This window comes from Cupressus sempervirens, chromosome 1 (assembly GCF_028749045.1).
Source record: "Cupressus sempervirens isolate cs-2001-9-10 chromosome 1, ASM2874904v1, whole genome shotgun sequence".
Lineage (NCBI taxonomy): Eukaryota > Viridiplantae > Streptophyta > Pinopsida > Cupressales > Cupressaceae > Cupressus > Cupressus sempervirens.
Window position 1 is genome coordinate 755724871 of NC_143118.1, and position 20182 is coordinate 755745052.

The window sequence follows — 20182 nt, forward strand, 5'->3', positions numbered from 1 at the left end:
GTACACGAAAAATTGTGCACTTCGGGCTACCAGCTAGAGCGATAGTTTTGCCGCGACGTACTAATGCTGCAATTCTTTCCATGTGGTTCAGACTAACCGTGTTGGTGTCGTCGTGATGTTGGTTGTCTTCGGCGGTTATTTCTTCCTGTTCATCCTCATCGTTGGACACGACCTCAATGTAATGGATCTTACCTTTTCCGAGGCATCTATGGCCCGGTTCCCAAGGTCCCTTGCAATTGAAACATAGTTTCTTCCTTCAGAGCTCTTGTCTAGTAGCTTCGTCCAATGACGGCTTCTTGGGCGAAGGTTTATTATCTCTGTCCCTCGAAAACATCAGTGGTTTGGAATGTGAGTAATTTCGCGAGAATGATGTTGATGATGATGCCATGAATCGTGCCTTCTTAATGGTCTCCATTAGGGTGGTAGGATTAAACTCTTTTATCCAACCTTTCAGTGGTTCTGTTAGTCCATCCATGAAGAGCACTACTCGTCTTCTTTCAAAAATGTCTGTGACCAAAACAAAGAGTTTCTGAAATTCTGCAATGTACTGGTCGATAGATCGAGTTTGTCTCAGTTGTGCCAAATTTTTGAAATTGAGTTCCCGATCTTTACCATCAAATGGATCTATCAATCTCTCAATGAATTTTGCATAAGTATTTATTTGATCATGCCCCAATGTGATGATGCCGTGATGCCACCATTCATGCGCAACTCCCTCCGAGTGCAGCGCCACAAATTTAATTGCTTCTTATGGCATGGGATTAAGCTGGAAGTAAGTATCAACCTTCATTACCACTTTTGCAAAGAGATGGATCCGGATCCGTCAAATGGAGACAGATTTACTTTACCCAACTTTCTTCTGAGATCATCATTAAAGTATCCTCGGTTTCCGCCTCCCGAATATCTCATTCTCAAATCTGCGTAATCTTTGTAGGATATATCTTCCTCAAAATTCGCATTCTTCTAGTCTTCTCTCAGTTGTTCTTGCATCCCTTCAAAGGTTGCTTGTTTCTCTTCGTGTAGTGCCTCCGTCCGTGGGGGAAAAGACGACATAGAAGGTTGAGAGCGTGCTGAATGAGGGTTTGATTTACCCGATACCGAGTCCGTGCTGTGACCATTTTGTTCTCCGGATATTTTATTGTCTGCTAACTTCTTGAGAGTTTCTTCCATGAGTTGTTGAGTATCAGTGATCTGTGCCTGATTCTTTGCAAGTTCTCTTAGTAGTGCCACGAGTTCGGCAGCTGTTGGTTCCGGTTCGACAACCATTCTATCAACGGAATGGGTTCTTTGTCTCTTTCGACTATGAACTCTCATTCACTGTTCACAGGATGACAGGATCGAAACGCTTTGATACCACTGCAATGTTCCGTTATGTTTCGGTAATATTCCCAAAAGTCTTGGAGATGCTCCCGAACGGTTTCAATAATGTTCCCGAAAGTTCCGGAGATGCTCCCGAAAGGTTTTTACTCTGATACCACTATAATGTTCCGTGCTAGCAATAGAGTGTATTAAACACGATTAGCAAAAATGACAATTTCTGTGATCCTAAAATGGGTTCGTACGGTGTGGGAGGCTACCTTGGAAGTGGGTCATATGGTGGAGAAGGAAGGGATGTGCAGATGGAAGGACAAATGAGTCCGTACGGATTGAGGACTGTACAGTAGCAGGTGGAGGGATGCAGTATAGTGAGGTTGAGGGTGGGAGTGAAGGTACAATAGCTTTGGAGGCCGTACGATGTAAAAAAGGGAGGCCATACGGTGTGAAACAAGAGGTCTGTACGCTGGCTTGAGGAGAGCCGTACGATGGTCTATGAGGGCGTATTGTGGTGGAGTGTTGGTGTACAGGGTGAGCGCCAAGGTGGTTGTATGGTGTGCTGTACGACTGACAAACAAAGGATGGGAGGGAAGTACGATGGTGTGGAAAGATGGTAGGCCGTATGGGAAATGAAGAGGCTGTACGAGGATGTTCAGATGCCACACGATTGGTGTTTGAGCCACAACAATGAATGCAAATTCGTTCGTACAAAACACAAGTAGATTAGATACAATATTAGAAACTCGAATACGAATGATCCTTCAATATATGCCACAAAGATGGTGCTCCGATTTGACAAATCCGAGTGAAGTGCTATAGGCGACGGAATAGGGTGAGGGTTGAATCCCACCGAAACCGGAAGAGCCAAGTAGGGAAGTTTTTTCACTTCCGAAGTGGCAAACAACAGAGAATCCCAGTTGGAATTCACAGTACAAAGAAAAATCCAGAATGCATGCCTAAAAACCACCGACAAGCCCTGCTTAAATACCCATCGGGAAACTTTTCGAGGGTGTACAAAGATAGCCGATGGCGACACAAACTATAGAAACAAAAATAAAAATGAGTCGAAGATATAATAAATCATCAGCCCATTAACAATATTTTGATTAATGATTTATTTTATAATAGGAACTTTACATCAATAACTTTTGCAAATACAAGTAATGATCATTTGGAAATTGTCACTTCTTCATGATGTACACAGGGGGTAGGTCCATTAAAATCACAGTCATGAGATATATTCATGAATTATAGTCCTCTTGACTGCTACAATTTATTGATCACTAGAGAACCCATCTCAACATGGTTTACTCCCTCTGAATCAATATGATTGAGATCACCGAAGGTTGATTGAATCATATCCTCTATTTGCTCCCTCTCTTTCAAGTGTGCCTCTACTGAAATGCCAGGCTCCCTCTGAGTCTCAGTCTCCCTCTTCCTGCAATAACATTCTCAGAGGAAAAGATCAAGGTACATAACTCTTGAATAGTATGTACAAACAAATAAATCTGATTTTAAGGTTAGATTTATATAAAAAATATATTACAATAAGTTGGTATTTTGAATCCAAATTCAGAATTGTTACCAAGCCAAATTCACTTTAAAAGTATTTTACATTTATTTTGCAATTCCATGAAGATGATAGGAAAAATAAAGAGCTCCCTCTTAATCCAATATTTCACACATGTTATGGATATTTGAAGTTCTTTAGAATGGACATCTTTTTGAATTTATATTGCTGACTTTGGCAAATGATGCTTGATGTTTCAATTTATCAAGACATTGAAAAGCTGAGTGACCATAGTTGTCACATCTAAATCACTGCATTTTAGAGTAATCTTTCTGTTTCCTTTTCCCTTTGAATTTAAGTTTCTTCCTTTTATCGACTTCGGTTGTGAGAACCTCAATATCACCTCCAGTAAAGGATCATCTTGAGACATTAACATGCACTCCTCTTGGATGTAGTCAGCCTTTAGTCGAACAAGTTTAGGAAGTTTGGATCGAGAACATACTCCTTGTCTAAAAGTTTTCCATGATGGTGGCAGTTCTTTCAGTGCTATCATGGCCAATTCTTTTTCATCATAGATGTGACCAGTTGTAGAGAATTGATTCCTTAGTTCAGTTATCCTCATAAAATATGAAGCAATGGATTCTCCTTGATTCATCTTAATATTGGAGAGTTTGTCTTTCAATGTGAGTATTCTGGTGTATTGTTTACCTCAAACATTTCTCTAAGTGCTTTGAACATTTCATGGTTTGTGTCTAGTTCTGTAATGACGAGAAGTAGATGATCCTTCACCCCATTCACTAGTAATTTCATAGCTCTGGTATTGTCCTTTTCCCATCTATTCAATTCATCACTCCCTTTGGGTGGTGGGTCTGATTTTTCTATAAACTGTTTTAAATCATGCTTCTTCAAGATCAACATTATTCGCAATGCCCAAGCTGCAAAATTTGAGTCACCTTCTAGTCTGTCTTCTAGTATAATACCATTCACCATTTTGGCAGATGTAGGGTTTAAGAATATTTAAGTGCACTTTGATAGATAAATCTGATTAGGATCGTTTCTTAGACCTGCTCTAATACCATGTTGATTTTCTCAATCAGATTTAACTAATTTGCACAAATACAGATACACCAAGATGCCCTAAAATTTGATACTCTTGAAGGTGGATAACCAATCAATTGAATCTCTAAAAATAATAATGTTTAATGTCAGATTACAATCTGACAAGATATTTATCTTAGTTTTATCACTGTATATATATATATATATATATATATATATATATATATATATTTGTTGAATATAAACTGTAATCGATCCCAATTTCTAGTTCTAAGATCAGTCTCTGTATATATATGATCTGATATATAGTCTTTTCAGTAAGTATGATATGTATACAAACATTGATTTGGAAGTGCACGCTGTTTGTATTTATTGCCAAACTTTCTGTTTATTTGCTGCCAAATACAAATTCCACAAATTCTGCCGCTGTGCTGGATCTGGCAGGTCAGATTGATATGCTCTCAACCAATGAAGAAGCAAGTGCTAAGTAGAAGTCGGAAGACTTTATAAGATAATGTGTTTCTTCAATTGCTCTTAACTGCAGGTACAAACAAATATTAAATACATGACCAAAAAGTCATGATACATTGGACAGACATGATGCATTTGGAGGAGTCATGTTTGTTGGTGTATGACTGAAGTTATATCCTTGTGAATCTAAAACAACTGACGGTGGGATTAAGTATATAGTCGGTCAACCTAACTTATATTAAGTCAAAGTATAATAAAAAGTAATAATTGAAAATATTTTCCATCGAAGTATTTCCAATATATTATCTGACTAAACTATACTTCATACTGAACAGTAATATTCCCTATTAGAACTTAATTTGCCCTAGAATTTGTGAATGTGGTTTGCATTATACCTTGATTTAGAGCCTGCAACCAAGTTAGTTATCAATAGATAAATAAACATATAATTCAGCAATGTTCCAAAGAGAATTATAGTCATTAGTATAATACTCTTTATGTACATGAGATTTCATTGAGGCTTTTTCCAAGAACACACTCTTTATGAAGGATGTGGGAGATCATACAAGGTGCATTATATTACGAAGTAATTGGTAAATATTTGCTTGTTATTAATAGAGACTGAAAGGTCTATATATACAAAAGAATGAAACAACGCTTCCTTAGGAAATGATTGTAATGAATAGAAACATTCTATTTTAACTAAAAGAAAGCTAAAGAAAGCTAACGGATAACTACGCAGTAACTAATATTAGAAACATTCTAAATTATATAATATATTACAAATAGATAACCATTAACTAATAATAGAAGCTTATCTATTATTGTTATCCCGTCCCTTAATGGTTAATCTATCTACAACACCAACCTGTCCTCTAAATTTGACAAACTTATCATGACCAAGAGGCTTAGTGAGAATGTTTGCAATTTGATCCGTTGTAAGAACATATTGCAAGCCTATTGTCTTGTGTTCAACTAGCTGTCATATGTAGTGACAATGAACATCCACATGCTTGGTTCTTTCATGGAAGACTGGATTTCGTGCTAATTTGATAATGCTTTCGTTACAACAAACAAAGTGGTTGGTCCTGTTGGTGACATTTGCATATCCCCAAGCATCCGATAAAGCCAAATAGCTTCACAACCTGCCCTAACTGTCCCTCTATATTCAGCCTCCGTGGAGGAGAGAGAAACTACCTGTTGCTTCTTATTGGTCCATTTGACGACACCGGATCCCATACTGAACACATCTAGAAGTTGACTTTTTATCGTCAACAGAGCCTGCCCAATATGAATCTCTGAACCCACCGAGTCTAGGATTAAAACTCTGAGAGTGAAGAAGTCCATAATCTGAAGTGCCCTTCACGTAATGAAGCACACGTTTTGCTGCCATCCAATGATCAGCCTTAGGAGCTATTATAAAATTTGAGATGTAGTTGGTTGCGTAGCTGTTATCAAGCCTAGTATCAGAGAGGTAGATGAGACTACCTACTAGTTGCCTGTACGTAGTATCATTGACGGGAGGAGAATCCGACTTGGCTGATAACTTGAGACCTTTCTCATGGGTATAGATGCAGTCTTGCAATCCTTCATAGGAATTTGTCTAATAGAGCCTTGGCATATTTGGACTAAGAGATAAATATACCAAAAGATTGTTACCAAATCTTAACACCTAAACAATAGTGCATGAGGCCAAGGTTAGTCATATCAAAAGATTGACATAAATTCTGTTGATTCCTTGCATCAAAGATGGCGAACTGCCAGTGATGATCAAATCATCTACATAAATAATCAAAAGGATGATGTCACTATCAGTACTCTTGATGTACAAATCTGAGTCTGAAGAATGCCTTTGGAAGCCTTGATCATTAAGGTATTTATCAATTTTCATGTACCGTGCCCTAGGGGCCTGCTTCAAGCTACAAAGAGCTTTGACTAATCTAAGAACTTCATGTTATTTATCAATAACCTTGAAACCGAGAGGTTGCGTCATGTAGACCTCTTCTTGTAGGTCACCATTCAAGAAAGCACTCTTGACATCCATCTGATGGGCCTTCTAGCCAAAGTATGCTGCCATGGCTAGAACTAATAGAAGACCGCCGAGCAGCCATAGCTAAGTCCCAATAATCACTAGAATCAGTAATTCGTTAAAGACCATGATCCTCAAGACCCACTGCAACAATAGACTGAGTCGCCCCATCAGTGATGATACATTGATGTAAGCTGAAGGTGATATCCAACTATGGAGAATGTCGCAACAACTGACTAACTAAGAGTAGATTTAGTTCCATCCCTAGAACATAGTACACATTGAGAAAAATGAGATTCCTCCCAACAGACTGAATTTGAATGTTGCCTTTGCTGACAATAGTGTACTCTTCTTTGCCACCAAAAATAATAGACTCTGAATAAGGTTGGTAGTCAATGAACCAATCTTTGTGATGGGTGAAATGATGAGAGGCACCTGAATCAATGTACCAGGTAGATGACTTCACATGATTTGCAGGTCTTTTAGCCATTAAGGCATAAAAGGCAGATTCCGCCTACTTAGTGTGCTTTGCACTATTCGCTTTGAGCTGCAAACCTGATTGATTAGATTGGGCAGCTAAGCGTTTCCAACATTCAACCTTCATGTGACCAAACTTATGACAATAGTTGCATTGAATGTTCTTCTTCCAAAAGCCTTCTGAATATGGTGTTGCTAAACAAATTGTTCTTTTTTATTTAACCCTTGGGGGCCCAAATTTTATGAACAATTTCTAGTTACAACAGTTAGAAAGTTGTTTCTAAGAAGATTAACTTTCCTCTGAATTATTAGGTACAGCTCCCTATTGCAGATTTGCAATGAATTATGTCTAAATCTAAAAAGGGGTATGTTCTTAACCCGAGAATAGGAGGGGTAAACCGAGCCGAACCTATACAGGATCTAACTCAGGCAGGAAAAGATTTCAGAAGATAAATTAAGTTTATGAACTCACACATCTTATGAACTCATAAGACTTAAAGATTCAATATTGCATAACAACTAATGCTAACTAATTCAGCAAGAAACTAAATACAGAGGAAGAAAGATTAACTAGAAGGAAACATCTAAAGGATCTCTCCTGAACCTATGATGACAATACTTATCATATTCCATTCGCTGCCTCAAAACAGGGGAATGAAGCTCTATTCGTTCCTTGTTTTAATTCAAATAAAAGAGAAAAAAGAAGAAGAAACAAACAATTAACAACTAACAGAATGGAACAGAAAATAATTGACACAAAATACCATTCAATTGACTCTACAACATCAAGTATTTCACACCAAAATTCGCCGACGTTTTATTAATCTTTCATTCCAATACGTATAGGACTTCAAGATGACCATTACAAAACAAGTTTAATCGGTTCATCTTCTCAAGAATGACTAATGACAAGGAGCCAGTTTGTTGATTACAATGATTACATCAAAATATAGAAAGGGGCAAAATATGAATCACTTCGCCTTTTTTCCCTTTTTTGCTTTTGTCCTATAGGCCTTAGTGGCTATAATGATTAGAATTAATTCTTCATGCTTATGGACATGTACGTTAGTATATCTCAAGAGCCATTTAGAATGCTCTTTGGCCAAATCCTTGACAACACTCAAACGATCTTGTATTTCCTCCATGGCCACGTGTACATAGCCACCAAGTCTCTAGAGTGTGGAAACTCTGTTCTGATGATCGGAAGATATTTCTGTCAGGCTCTCTATGAAGTTGGAGAAGTTTGATTGCATGGCGGATATTCCAATTATTCCTTTTCCTTGACCACTAGTTTGTGAGTCTGTATGCAAGCCTCTCAAGAGTTCATAATCTCTGTCTTGATCTTTCTTCACTTTAGCTTCAGTTTCTTTGAGCCCTTCTTCTGCTGCTGAGATCATTTCGGACTTGAACTGCATGCTCTGAAGCCATTCAAATAAAGGCTCATCTCCTTTAGGCAGAATCTTTGCTTCTACAACCTCCTTAGTCTTCATATGAATGATCATCTTCAGCAGAGAGACACAATCTTCAATCTTTGTTCTCTCCACAGCCAAAGTGGCTCTATTTGATGAAATATTGTCTTTCTTTGTTTCCAGCCTCAATATAGCATTGCCAATTTTCTCTATAATGGAGAGTCCCTCCAACTTGAGTTTCCCGCTCCACTCTCTACCAATCTGCCCAAAATTTTTTTCTTCTTGGAGTTGAGAGATGAGTGCTTGAATGTTCGCAGTAGTAGCTTCATTGGTAATAGGCATCCTAGATATGCTCGCCAATGGGGTGACCAATTGCCTGATGAAGCCATTCAATTCTTGTATTTCCGCTTTCATCTAGACCTTCGACAACTTAAGGCTCTCCAACTGTCCTTCAATCACCTCATTTGTTGACTTCCATAAGCCAACTTTGGTATCATGTATGGCCTCCCCAAGATCCAATGAATGCAGAGTAAAATCATCAGTAGACATATCCTCAATCCTTCCCTTCTTGGTAGGCTTTGCTATCTCCATTGTTAGATGCCGTGTTTCAGGGTCTTGTCCGAGGATGGAGAAGGTCTTCTACTTCTTGACCTTACTCAATGTTGACCTAGAGTGAACTGCAAGAGATAAGATATCCTTGTTGGGGGCACCTTCATCTTTCCTCTTTCTCTTCCTGTTTAGAGTATCCTCCAACCATGAATCTGTGCTTATCACTTTGGAGGCCGTCCCAAGAGAATCTATGCTAAACATTTTCCTTTTGACCAGAGTGATTGCTTTCGCGGTCGAAGAGAAGGGATTCTTTTGGGCTTGTGAAATAAGCTTCGAAGAATCTTGGCCTTTTTCCGCCTCTGAAGTCTTCTTGGTTGCCTCATCAGATTCAGTGGATTTGCTATCACTACTTCCTCCATCTCCTAAATCTACTACTTGCACTTGAGGACTACACGGTTGGAGAAGTGCAACACTTGCAGATGAAACTGGGCTACTATGAGGTGGGGGACTGGAGTAGCCACAGTATCTTTAGGTTCTTTTGCTTTCTTCTTCTCGGCTTCTGTTGGAGTTCCAATCAATTGGAGGGAGCCATCATGGCAAGTTTTAGCCAAAGGAATATTCTTGTCGGGAGGTTGATCACCTCCACCTGATGCTTGAGTCAGTCCTTGAGTGACAGCCAAGGTCACACTTGATGTGCCTCCTTGAGAAGAAGAGGCCGTGGCAACTACTGGAGAAGCTTGAGCGGATGTACTTTTACTTCGACTCCTTTTGGCTGTGGTCCATTCAACCCACTTCCCTGTCCTTTTAATAATTCGGGCCATCATGATCTCTAGCTCTTCTCTAGTATCTTCATAAGGTTCTGAGCTGATAGGAGTATTTCTTAGCTTTGTTAGATAGGTTTTACTGTACATATTCTGTCCATCATCTTCTACTCCCTCAATATTGATATCAACTTTATACATCCTCACTTGATCTATTGTAAGTCTGGCAAAAGCACGATCACAGCTCTCAAACTCATCCTTGCAATCAACCCAGTAGTCTTCAATGGTGGTGATGTGTTTGATTACACTTCCAATCTGCAACACCTCCCTTGCATATCCATTTGGATCAAACATAGGTCTTAAGACCTCATACATCTCCAATTTATATTTCGATTCGAACACCTTTAGCATGTTCTTTGCATCAGAACGAGACTCACAATTGAAGGCTCCCACCTTCATAGGAAACTTGTACCCTTTCTTCTTCAAATTCCCTCACAGCACGTTTACTTGGATTGCTTGCTTCACTATCTCGATCAACACGATCATATCACTAGGATATCTTGGCAGCTTCAAGGGGAATCCATCAAAAGCTGCAAGACGCAAATATGAAAAGGATGAGAATTGGATAAAATAACTCCCAAATTGGCTAATGGCTGCCATGGCTTCAGGGCTGAATCTCCTCTCCGGACATCCTTGGAGCTCCTTGCAGATTCTCATGGTGAATGCATCATTAACCCTTATATACTTTGCATAACTATTTTCCAATTGTAAATGTGGGTAGAATTCATAAGACTTCACATCATCAGGAAAATTTTCCACCCTTAGGAGGCTTGGCCATAATTGTAAAGAAGCTAACATGTAAATGAGGAAGGAGGACATGTAGAATGCATTGTAGAATTTTGCAGCACTAAGAGCATTGGATAGAATCTCGCTTACCTCGTGAGCCCAATCAATATATTGGGTATCAGAACAGATGACTTGCACCAAAAAGACATATTGCTCAACAAAGTTTAAAGCTTCAACCTCACCTTTCAATCTATGTAAGAGGACCATGATGTCGGCAGTCTCAGGGTTGAGATTAGTCCCAAACAGAGTTTTAGGAACCTTACTCTTGGTGTCTCGTGGTTTCTGGAACCATGATTGCATAATCTCTTTTCTCCAAGTCATCTTCTTCACGGAGAACTTGGAAACGACTCCTCCCAATGTCAAATTTGAAAATTCTTCCCGCTCTGGAACTCGGAGGCAATTCACCACAGTTTGCCTATCAATGGAGATCAACATTGTATCATCCGGCAATACAATTTGTCTGGTGTACAGGTTGTAATGGTTTATGCATTCATAGATTAATTCTGGAGCTTGGATTGCGACTGGAAAACCAGCTGGCTCGACTAGCCCTCATCCTCAAAGCTTCTCAATAATGGGATGGATTGGCTCCGACCTCAGTCTCTTCTGAAAATCATGCATATCATAGAAATAGAGAGAAGTATCCATGAAATTCTGCAGTGAAGACTTAATTCCGTTCAACTCGTTGAAACCCACAAATCTAGTTGCCATTTCTGTTTGAGAATGAATTTTGAATCTAGAAAAGGGAAAAAAATAGCAAATGCACAGATATTGGCTTTTTGAAAAAGTTGTGCAACTTAACAGAGTAACAGTTCAAGAAAGAGCAGTAGTTTTTGTAACTGTTCATGTTTCCATCTATATAGGAGTTTGCAATTCATTTGTTGATCTTTAGAATTCGCGCCACACGAATGAATTGAAGGAGAGATCCATTGGAACAGTAAATGCATGGTTTTAATAGATATCTCGATGTCTTTTCACTGTTCCATTGGCCGAACGGTAACTTCTATCTTCCCATACTTTCCCGTTTCCCTTTAAGTTTCGGGAAATTACAAATAAAGTACTCCGTGAGAAAATATCCGCTGAGTTGAATTCTGCTTAATAACCCTTTCTCGCAATAGTTAGAATATTTCCTATCATCATCTTGAGAAGTTTTACGCACAAATTGTGTGTCCAATTTGCTTGCAAACTTGATTTTCTTTAAAATCCGAAAAATTGTCCTCAGGGGTTGAAAACCTGCCGAGGAGAAAACAATTTCCATTTCTCTGCACAAGCTTTCCTTTTACTTTACCTTTTGACTATTGTTTCTTTGGGTTCGGAGATGTCCAAAAGGAGTGCGAAAATTCATTAGGGACCCACCTTTTGTTTCCTTTCCTTCAGAATTGCCTTTTGCGGGAAATTGACTTCATGGGTTGAAAACCCGCCGAGGAGAAGTTAGTTTTGAGTTTTCCGCCTGGAATGATTATAAGAGTTATGACGAATCTTGAACATTCCCTGAGGTAGATAATTGTAAGAGGAACATTAATTTGCCATAGGGCACCCTGTTATCTTCTTATTTTTATCCAACTGCATCATTTGGTGCTCTTCGTGGGAAATCGTCTTCATGGGTTGAAAACCCGCTGAGGAGAAGACAAAGTCCAGATTTCCACAGGCTTCAGTTTTCATGAAAAAATGACAGACCGCAAGTAGATGAATCTTTATAGATGATTCTTGCACAAGCAGTGCGAATCTCCATTGGATTAGGCACTAAGCTACCTACACAATCCCTCCACAAAAGGAAAAAAAACCACCTGGCTATGAAATGTAGAGAAGGAGAAAATGAAAAATTTAATGAAGACTCCTTCCACCTAAGGGGGCTTAGACCTAAACTTGAACATGCCTAGGAATTACTAAGACACAAGGACTCACTTTTACTACTCAGGTGCAGGATGAAAAGTGGGGCAACAATTGGCTCTGTCTGGGGACTTGGGTAAACCATACCCAAGCAAGGAACCTAAAATCTCTGGTTTCGCAAAACTAAAAGGTGGCTACACACCAAAACTAAAGCAAGGAAAAACAAGGGAAAGAAGAAAGCAAGGGAAACCTAACTAGGAGAACACGAAAAGGAACTAAACCTAACTATAGGACAATACAGGGGTTACTTGTTTTCAATTTGAAATCTGGTAGAGCTTCAAATCTTGACCATTGTATGTCAGGGGTAGCACTTCGCCATCTGGATACGCCAATTTAAATGAGTTGTTCTCGAAAGCTTGATACCTTGTGAAAGGTAGCACTTCACCATCTGGATACGCCAATTTAAATGAGTTGTTCTCGAAAGCTTGATGAATGGTGAATGGACCTTTCACAAGGTATCAAATTTCTTATGTCTACTTTTTGGTGCTCTTCACTTATCCCACAGTAACACACTATCTTCATACATTTGTAGTTTGGCTCTAATACCATGTTAAGTTTCCGAGGATCTGTTGCAAATGTATCAAGTTATTAACACTGTCATTGTATTTGGTATGTATTTTCAAATTGCAACCTCCCCTTATATTTATAAGAGAGTGAGAGAATAGACATGTCCTCTCATGGGGCATGTCTATTCATTATCATAATTAAACTCTTATAATTATATAATGTCTCATATATATATATATATATATATATTGATGTCATTTATTTGAGTAAAGCTACAAAACATCTACATGACAAATGGATATGGGGGGATTTTCGGAGTTCCATTAGATAAGCCAACTTTTCATACTTATAGTGGCAATAACCTAGAGTGATACTCTGATTTTGGTGTAGTATTTAGAGATGTTGATTGGAGGCAGCCATCATACTTTCCATCACTATGTTTTACAGTTTTTGACATTTGTGACTTTGTAGTGCAAACTCGAAGCCTTTGGGCATTTTTATGTATGCAGTAATTATTCTTTTTCAATTTGATATCATATGCAAGTTGACATGAACTGTGGAAACAATTAATTATTGATTGTTTGACTCTCATGTAAACTCAATTGTTATGTTTGAAGCAAATAAGTAATAGCCTATGAGAAATTTTGATTAGTCGTGTATAATTGTGGATCTTCAAGGTATCATTGATCATTTGGTGGTCAACGATGTTCCTCATGTAAATAGGATTATAAAGAAATTAGTACAAAAATCTTTGAGAAGTGGATTTTGAAGTTCAACGATAGACAAATGAACTAGCTGTAAACAGTTAACGGATTGGTTTCCACAGGTTCATACAACCAGCTGCCAAATAGGCATATATGATAAGGCATTGACCCTGCTCCCAACTTTTTTCAGTTTCCATTTTTTCAATGTTTAGATTTCATCATTTTTTAAATTTGTATTCTAATTATAGTTTACTATAATAATAATAATATAATAATATAATAATGTATAATATTTTAAATATAATATTATACTATATTAGCATAATATAATTGTAAAATGATATTGTTTATTATATTCCTCCTTGTTTATGGGGCTTCTTGGATTCATCCTTCTTCCAATGTTAGAACTAAGGTTAAGTGGTAGAATCCAGAGTGTGTTTGGATTAAAATAAATTTTGATGGGGTGTCTAAGGAGAATCTTGGCCCTTTTTGTATGGGCTTTGTGGCATGAGATGAAGATGGTAACATTTTAGCCATGGAAGCTCATAGAGGATGGCACCAATAATGATGCAAAAGTAAAGGCAACTATTCATGCTACGGTGTTGGTAGAGAAGATTGATGTTGATCAATTACATCTTGAAGGAGATTCCTAGATCATAGTCAATGCCATTGCCAATGGCAAGTCACGTGCATGGAAAATTGATAAAATAGTGCATATTGTTTGGAAAAGCTTTTAGAAATATAAAGATTTAAAAAACACACATATCTTAAGAGAGGGCAACCAAATTGAGGATACTGTCTCTAAATTGGCAGTGTCTTTTCAAGCTAAATTTAGTGGTAGGATATATGATTTCATTAGGGGATTGACTTTGTCAAACTAGTTTGCTGGAGTGGTCAGTTGGTGCATTTGAAGTACCTTTGCATTCGTTGCTGAGTACAACTCTGAGTGGTGATCTGTGTGAAATTCCATTTGAGCAAGATACCAATTCATTTCATCATCATTTTGGTTGTTTACAATACATCTGCACATTTGGTGGGCAGTGTGTAGGGGCGAGTTTGCAATATCTTATCAATTTTCCAAGCAAGTTCCTTGCCACTGGCAATGACATTGACTGCAATCTGGGAATCTCCTAATTTTAGTTTATGAACAAAGAAACCACAAATGTCTTTTTGGAGCAAGGTGATGGAGGAGTGGAAGCATATATTCACCATAGCGACCTGTTTTTTCTTATGTTGGTTTGTGCTTTACTGGGGACAACTATATGATGGCAACATACAACATACCAACATAGATGTTGCATCCATGTTCCTTGCATGGTGCTTGGAGCTAGGACAATGAGATGAAGTTTGAAAGGTCATGAAAATTTGTGTTCGTGAAGAATGGTGTCTAGGGCTCAATTGATGTGGAGAGAGTTCACAATAATGAAAATAAAATAATAAATGACACAATTTACAAGGGAACTTTATGGCAGACTCCTCCTAGCACTTCTTACTCTTGAACTAGGGCTTTCTCAATCACTTGATTACACACACGTCCAATCCCAACTAACAATGAATTCACCTTCACATGTACATTGTTTAATGTCTCCAATCAGCAAATAAACCCCTTGTTTGGGTAGAATCTCTATCTTGTTTAATTCTGCACGTGCTTGGTTAGTAATATATCATACATGTTAGAATAACTCTTTCCATGAGTATTAGGCCTTCATCCTCATGGGAAGATCTTAATTTCTTTAAAACCTACTACAACAAATAAATAATTAAAAGAAATCTACTAGTTTTGCAACAGGCGTAACAACAAACCTATCATGAAACTTATCAACAAAGTACTTGGAATGATGAAGGAAACCTTATTAATGCATTTGTAGAGCCAACCAATCAGTTTGCGGACCACAATATGGAATTTGAATTGCAGAATATCTAAGTTTTAATATTGTTGTTCACCAGTCCGTACATACCAGTCTTGCAATATTTCCTCTCCCCTTTTACATCAGAGACTCTTTCCAATTTATAAGACACCCTAAAATAACTGATTTCAACCAACTATCATCGTTGAGTTGGGTATTTTAAAATTATTACAAACTAAACTTCCCTCTAAACCAGCCGTTACCTTTTTTTTAATTTAATGTTTGAACTTGAAAAACCATACAATGGTTTTATTAAACATTAAACTCTTTTCTATACCTAAACCTATCTTGAAGACCTAATATTATTTTAGCATCATTATAGGTTCCAAGACTGCCCAATTGATTTGATGACCTTGTTTATACATTCCTTACTTCTGATTTGTTTTGAGGATCTTTGCGATCTTTATAATCTTCAACTGTGGCTTAAATATTTGAGGTGCTCCTACAGCATCAATGCTTTTATGGTTGTGGGTGAACCAGGCCATATATTCATTCCTTGTGGTGGAGATTGGATGCAAGTACTAGTTTTTCATCCACTGCTCTGCCCTTCTTGCTATGGAAAGTCTTCTCAGACAAATATTTTTGTTGTGCTAAGGTGGCCCAAGGGTGGGGGTTAACCAAGGACTATGCTTGTGACTGGGAAGTTGATGTTGAGGGAAGGAGAAGCTACAGAAATGACGCTTGAATTTTCAGTTTGCAGATTATTAGCATGGCGAGGCGAAGGAAGAGAGAGAGACCCAGCACTGCAAGTGGGCAGGTCGGAAGGAAAAGAGCATTGCGGAAAGAGCTTGTTGTCTTTACCATATCTTTTCTCCTTGGTGTTTCTGTCTCCATCGCATCGATGGTGTTGTCTTTTGGCTCAAGACCTTTTGGTTATTATGTAATTTCTGTAGATGTGTGACTTGGTAATTTGGTATATTGTATTGATACACAGGACAGGGTGTCAAAAATGTAAAGGGCATTGACACTATCTGACTATAGGGTTTGTCTCTTTTGTCGAACTTGGGGGTAGGGATGATGTGTATTATTTTGGACTGATTCTTTAGATGGCTGATTGAAAATCCTTAGAGATGGCTATTTTTTTAGTATTCAAACCTTTTACATGTTAATAGTAGAATACTTTTGTTCACCAAAAATATAAAATATCTGACATTAACATACTATATTAATACTATAATTGCAACTTGCAATAATTGATATTCTCACTTTGATTCAGAAAGAACTCAGGGAAAATTCAGGAGAGATTGCTTAGAGCAGATTGGTAAGTTTTTAGTAGCTATTTGAGCTAATTAATAATAATCCTCCTTCAGCTGGTCATACTGATTCCTTGCTAGTTGTACAATTGCTGAAAGGGACATGAGGGTTTATTGAGTGAAGCGACTTCATTTTAAGGGAGAATCTTATTTGCTGATTGCTGGCATCTGGTCTTGTGGTATCAAACCTACATCAAATTATTCCACATTGAGAAGTGCTTGGATGGAGACGTCTAGGATTTCTGTGTACTAGTTTGCTGGGTTTTGCCTAGATTCCTGTTTAATTTAAAACCAGCAAATGGGTATGTCTGATTGTTCATTTTAGTATTAGTTCACCATTTGGTTATCTTTAGTTTTGCTTCTATATTTTTCAAGCTGTGATACCAGTGTTCTGTGTTCCAAGGTGGACAGCGGACAATATTGCAAATTAATGTGTAATCTACAGAATATGTAGAATATGCATATGGAACTTTAGATTGGATGCACATGGACATTCAACATAGGTGAAAGATCTTATGATGTAAATGTATTGCATGAAAGAAGATCAATATAGTGGTATATGTGCATCAAGGTTGCTAGTTGGAACTTCCCTGTCTGCTCCTCATACAGTACAGGTATTTGTATAAGTGGCTGTCAGCGAGGCTTGAACAATATGTTATAGATTCCATGTCCATATAGTGCTCTTTCCATGTGCATAGGAGTGTACCATGTGTTGAACCTATACGGTACAATCTGTGAGACCTTTATTACACTGATTGTTTCACATGATCATATGGCATGGATGTGGCCACGTTTTGGATGCGTATGGAGCTGAATTGATGTTAGCTGAGTGAATGTAAGTCCACTCATGTTATGCACCACATTATGCAGGCAAACAATGTTCCACAAAGATTTGCACAACTGCACCCGAAGTATTGGTGTGCAGTGTTGCATTTTGCTGAATCGTGATGCAGGAAGTTGTGCTAGGACTATGTGGGGCATGTTAAATGGAGGTAAGTGCATAGGCTGCACAAAATATGAGACTGAGGCAATATGCACGGCTGTGGTTGGATGGATAGACTTAAATTTTGGCTCTGGTACACTTCCCAATGAAACTGCACAACCTTGCATCGTTTTGCACCTTGGGCAGTGGTGAATCAATCAAAGAACCATGCACAGAAGTTCACCATGATTAGCCTGTGTGTTTACATAATTTATAATACTTCTAAATATTACCTGATATATATTTAAACCATTTTTAACGAGTACATTTGATAACAATCACATTGTAAGTATTATACTTGTTTGAAGCAAATGTACTAATGTGTCGTTTGCAGTCGGTTGCAACAGTGCATGATGTAGGTAACAAACTTCTATTTATGTTTCAGTCATCGGAAAACCATTACAAACAAGTCAAGATGAGTCTCTTTGAGGAATGTGCTACATGATTCCTTAAACGAGGTTGTCACCCAAAAAATAAATTTTATCCTATTTCTACTATCTAGAATGTCATACAAACAGATGTCCTCACTTTATGTTTGGGTTTATGCATTCAGTAAATTGATTTGTGTTCTTTATTTTGCAGGTTTGCCAGTCGTTTTTGGCAAAAGGTTCTTTTCCATTAATTGAGAGTGAGCATTCAATTTGCTTGGATTTGGTTGCCAGGGTACATGGAATTGATAAAGCTCAGGAATATTTTGAGTCAATACCACTAAAAATGAGAGGAAATATTGTCTACGGAACTCTCTTATCAAAGTGTGCATTTAAAGGTGACATTAAAAAAACTGAAGAGATTTTCAAAAAAATGAAAGATGCAGGGCTTTCCCCTAATGTGATTGACTATAACAATTTACTGCAACTTTACAAGCAAGTAAACAGGGAAAAGTTGTTTAGTATATTAAATATGATGGAGCATGAAAATGTGAAACCTAATACATTTACATACAAAATTCTTATAGATTGCAAAGGCCGAGCAGGTGATATTGTTGGAATGGAGCAGATTGTCAATAAAATGAAAGTAGACGGTATAGAAACTGACTATATAATACTGTCAACACTTGCAAAACATTATGCCCACATTGGAAATATGAAAAAAGTGGAGTTACTAATTGAAGAACTGGAAAATAATTATATGAATGAGCGTCATGTTCTGAGAAATCTTCTTCCTTTGTATGCAGATGTTGGTAAGGATAAAGAAATAGAAAGAGTTTGGAATATTTTTGAATCTTCACAAACAATTTTTTTCTCTGATTATATTGCTGGGATACAGGCCTGGGGAAAGCTGGGTAACATTGAAAAAGCAGAAACCGTTTTTGAGAAATTATTAAATTCTGGGCAGAAGATAGGATCACCCCGAGTCTATAATGCTCTTCTTGATGTTTATGTCAACCATAATTTGTCAATCAAAGGAGTGGAATTGGTAAAACGAATGTTTAGCAAAGGAATTACAGTTGATCCCGCTACTTGTGATTCACTTGTTAAACTCTTTGTGAAATCAGGTGATATAGAAAAGGCAGGTGCTTTTTTGATTAAAGTTTGTCGAAGGAAACAAGTAAAGCCATGGTATAGATCATTCAGTACGGTGTTAGAGAAGTATGCCAAAAGAGGGGATATAGCAAATTCCGAGAAAATATTTGATGCATTGACTAGTATTGGATATAGTGACCAGTTACAATCATACGAATTTCTTTTGCAAGCTTACATAAAGGCACAAATCCCTGTTTATGGCTTCAAGGAAAGAATGTTGGCAGCCAAGCTTTATCCCACTAGAAGGATTAACAATCTTCTACAGAAGGTGGAGGCATTAAAAGAAGATGGCTTTAAGAACCATATATCTGAAATACTTGACTGAACCTCTGTTAGCATCTCCAAACATGTTATACCAAGCAATCAAAGTGTCCGATTCGGTTGGGTATCAGATTAATGCTTAGACTTGAGCTACATGCTGTGCTTTGTGGCACTTGTTCGTCTTGTTGACTCAATAGAGGTGATCTATTCCACCTCTCTTGTAGTTGCAATATATTTAGATGGTGATGCTGAACATGACCTGCACTTAGGGCCACAGTTAATTTATTTGTGGGCCTGCAGTTTGTGTTTTATCTGGACATAACTTGTAATTGCTCTTCTTTTGATTATTGTGGAAAGATATTTGCACCTTTTATTGTAAGTACCATAAGAGGTGTGTTTGATTGCAATTTATCTGATTTGGGGGATATGCAGCTTCTCCAGTGTTGCTCAGTTCATTATATTTGCTACTGCTTGTTTATGTTGTCCAATAATTGTAAATGTGGAAATGGATATGCTACTTTTTTGACGTTGCACAGTTCATGATAAATGCTCATTTATTATGTCTACTAATTGTAAATGTTTCTACCTTGTATTCTTCATATCCTTTTCATACATTATCCTCTTCAGATGCTGATCTCAGTGAGGAACTCCAGGTCTTTGCAACATACACACATCTACATTAATGATCATATGAATTCTGTGGTTACTTTTGTTTGAAGAAGAAAGTGGTGCT

The 20182-nt window shown here is 37.7% G+C and overlaps 1 pseudogene across 1 annotated transcript in view; it reads left to right on the forward strand.

The window, feature by feature from the left end:
* The window catches only part of LOC149580099 (pentatricopeptide repeat-containing protein At1g80270, mitochondrial-like), a 90852-nt pseudogene extending 70948 nt beyond the window's left edge, over positions 1-19904 (forward strand). Inside the window, exon 4 of the transcript XR_016353164.1 lies at positions 18248-19904. The product of XR_016353164.1 is annotated as a pentatricopeptide repeat-containing protein At1g80270, mitochondrial-like (transcript). The remainder of the gene's footprint in view (positions 1-18247) is intronic.
* Positions 19905-20182: the final 278 nt, after the last annotated feature.